Source organism: Oryzias melastigma, unplaced genomic scaffold (assembly GCF_002922805.2).
Source record: "Oryzias melastigma strain HK-1 unplaced genomic scaffold, ASM292280v2 sc05394, whole genome shotgun sequence".
In the NCBI taxonomy this organism is placed as follows: Eukaryota; Metazoa; Chordata; class Actinopteri; order Beloniformes; family Adrianichthyidae; genus Oryzias; species Oryzias melastigma.
The window spans coordinates 1-1,497 of NW_023421961.1; the positions used below are offsets into that span (position 1 = coordinate 1).

General features: G+C 38.1%; 1 long non-coding RNA gene across 1 annotated transcript; it reads left to right on the plus strand.

Annotated features, from left to right (window-relative positions):
• Positions 1 to 1,055: 1,055 nt before the first annotated feature.
• On the plus strand, positions 1,056 to 1,497 carry LOC118598585. The gene is made up of 3 exons (XR_004947629.1): positions 1,056 to 1,148; positions 1,260 to 1,389; positions 1,469 to 1,497. It is a non-coding gene; the product is annotated as an uncharacterized LOC118598585 (long non-coding RNA).

A 1,497-nucleotide genomic window follows, 5' to 3' on the forward strand; every position in this document is an offset into this window, starting at 1 on the left:
CTCATAGAGTGCTGTACCCAAGAGTATTTACAGTCAACTGAGTAGAAGGAAAAAGTCTGGTAGGAAAACATGCACCAGCTGCAAAGATAACCTGCAGTCTTGAGAGGACTGCTGAGGCGTTACACACAGACAAATGCTAAACACCAGAGAGAAATGTTAGAAGGGCTACTGATGAAAACAATTATTGAACTGTTGTTAAATGGTCCAAAATCGTCTTTCCAGATTAAAGTCTATGTTGTGTTTCCACATTGGTAGGAGTGCAGTGTACAGTTTCCCCACTATAATGTAGAAGCCCACAGTCAATGAAGCCAATGCCAGGAAATTCAAGCTGTAAGACAATTTTATTTTCCAGCAGAATTTGGCACTTGAATACTCTCCCAAAGGTACTAAAAGCTGGTTCAGGGACTGGTGTTACTGTGCTTGAAAACTTACCTGACCCAAACCTGATAGAAAATCTATGAGCTGTTGTCAAGGAAACGATGAGAAACACCAGACCCAACAATACAGATGATCTGAAGGAAGCTATCAAAGCAGCCTGGGCTTCCATTACACCTGTGCAGTGTCACAGGCGGATCACCTCCATGCCACCCCACCACTGATGCTGTTATTCAAGAAACAGCAATATTAAATGAAAGTAATTTACAAGTTCTTCATGATTAGTCTGATAGGATATTCAGACTTTTGATATACGAAACTTTATGCTTTCAATATTCACAATAAATGTTATTGTCATTATGAGATGTTACATACACAACAAAATTGGCCACAGTCATCTAAATAAAAATAAATAAAGGCTTGAAATATTTCAACTTGTTATAATTCTTTGAAAACATTCCCAGTTTCACTTTTTGAAATAACTGACAAAATGTTCTACAATTTTCACCAAGTTAAAAGATGTTTTAGATGTACCTGCATGTGTCCTTTTCACTTTGGTGACAGTATTTCATCTTTGCTCAAATGAGGCATGAACACTGCCTCTTTACTTTGTTTAAACAATAAAAAGTTAATAGTTACAAGTTAAAACATTTCTGTGTGTTTTTTCTTCTTTCTTTAAGGCCTGTAAGTTCTACAGCTCCAATGCTGCTCCTTTGGGGATCTCCTTCATTTGTAATGACCCTTTGGCCAAACAACTCAGTGTCATCTGCAAGGTAGACTTTTATATTCATACCTGTTTGTTATCTTAAGGGGAATTCTTTAAACCTACAAAATTGTGCGTACATACAAAGATGGAGCTCTTGTCAGTTTGACGTCTTGTTCAGACAGGAGATGACCTGAATCAGGACATGCTGGTGCTTCAGATAGTCCGTGTGATGGACTCAGTTTGGCTCCAGGAGGGGCTGGATTTAAAGATGATCACTTACAGATGCATCTCCACAGGAAAAGCTCAGGGTAACTGCACATCAACTGCTTAAATGTTTTATTGTTACATTTAGAATTAGTAAAATAAAAATGTGTGTGTAATCGTTAGGGCTGGTTGAAGTGGTTCCTGATGCAGTG